The following is a 1,957-nucleotide window of genomic DNA, read 5'->3' as shown; positions in this document are numbered from 1 at the left end:
GAAAAAAATAGTTTGCAAAAACTTATAATTTACCACTTTGTTTATGTATGAGGACAGTTCGGATAAGACATTTCACTGAAATGTTACGCAAATAATGTATACAAACTTGATATAAAAACAAATTCCTTTTGATAGTTACCGCCTGACACAAATGTTACTAACAAGCGTGCGCGCACATGCACACACACATACACACACACACACACACACACAATTAGCATAGACGTTGCATAAAGCAAGAAATAGATGTTTATACTTTTGAAACGAGAGACACGGACAGCATATGTTATATATTTTAACACTGAAGAAATGAAATCATACAAAAATTATATAACAAGCTTTTATATATAAGAGAATTGTTTTAATAACAATCGATTCTTAGTCAAACTTACTCCAGCAATATCAACGATGGCTCAGGCAATCGAAATGACTTTTTATTTCTAATTCTGCATTATAAATACTATCAAATATTTTTGATACTAAACAATGTTATTATGACAGTAAAGATAAACGTAACTCCATGAAATAATTGCATGACAAAGCAAAGAAAATAAAAACAATCAATCTTATAAGGCGTCAATTGGAAAATCGTCTGTGATAACTGCGCAAAATATATAACGTTGAAATATATTTTAAAAACAAAAATATGTTGTTATGGTGATAAAACGCTATTGGTGAGCTGACAGAATCAATCGTTAGATTGCCAGAAAAAAATAAGCTTTGCAATATTTGTTTCGGTTCTTGGTTTTGAGTTCAGATACCACCAAGGTCAACCTTTTGGGGTTGACCGACGGGATCGGAGTAATCCACTATCCTATTCAAAACTGTGGGCCCTGTATCGATGCTACAAACCATAGTTCATAATAAATGGAGTAATAAACGCAAGGGAGATCATTCTTAATTTTGAAAATCATAAAAACACGCTCACAAAAAGAGAGAAACACACACGCAGACAGGCAGGCATCTCTCAAATACACTGTTATGAATCTGTTGAGAGTGTATTTCAGTACGATTATAGTAATCCCTCGACTATCGCGGATGTTATGTTTCAACCTCCACCCGCGATAGATGAAAATCCGCGAAGTAGAAACAGTGTTGAACTGTATATCTTATTATTTGTATATATTTATTTAATTATAAATGCAAAACAACACCACAGAGGAATCGGCGTAAGCTTAAATAATAAACCGCGATAGGGCGAGGGATTACTGTACACCGCTGGGCCACAGTAATTACTCATTTACATGTTAAATTTAGTAGCAAGTCGAAAAGAAACCTCAATCATATTGCTTTTCATTGTAGTGTGTCTGTGTGTATATATGTGTGTGTGTGCGTGCGTGCGTGTGTGCGTGCCTGCGTACTTGTGGCTCCGGTTTTCTATGGAAAACATGTCTGGCCATGAGAAAATATTACCGTGATAAGAAACCGATGAGGGTTGGTGACAGAGGAAAGGACATCTGGTCATAGAAAAGCTGCCTCAACAAACTCCATCTGACCCATGCAAGCATGGAAAATGGACTTTAAATGATGATGACGATAACATACATACATACATATAACTTTCTAGAAGTTTATCATTTAAATATATATGAACGTGTCTAGATATGGAACTATATGCATGAGAATGCATACATAAAGCAAAGCATACAAATCTACACGCGCTCGCGCACACACACACATTATATAGTATACATGTTCCTGCCTTAACTATTACTCCCGCTCCTTCTTCATGGACTTCTCTTTTTGCTTACGTTTTTCTCTGACGTGTCGACTACTTTCAACTATTCAAGATAACTGTCGGTCGCATCAATCTGACTTGTCTCAGAATTCTGTGAAAGCCAGGAGCAGAATCCATTCGTCTGGACAGAAACCATTAAAAGAAAGTATTTTATTTTCTACAATTCAATGCCTTTTGTTCTTAGTAAACATTTACTACGTATAACTTTCGTACATGGCT

At 35.5% G+C, this 1,957-nt stretch overlaps 1 protein-coding gene across 1 annotated transcript in view; it reads right to left on the bottom strand.

The window, feature by feature from the left end:
• Positions 1–1,957, bottom strand: part of LOC106875709 (uncharacterized) — a 40,230-nt gene that overhangs the window by 30,370 nt on the left and 7,903 nt on the right. The gene's annotated exons all lie outside the window — the stretch shown is intronic.

Source organism: Octopus bimaculoides, chromosome 6, assembly GCF_001194135.2.
Source record: "Octopus bimaculoides isolate UCB-OBI-ISO-001 chromosome 6, ASM119413v2, whole genome shotgun sequence".
NCBI classification, from domain to species: Eukaryota; Metazoa; Mollusca; class Cephalopoda; order Octopoda; family Octopodidae; genus Octopus; species Octopus bimaculoides.
This window is presented reverse-complemented; position numbering and strand designations above follow the sequence as displayed.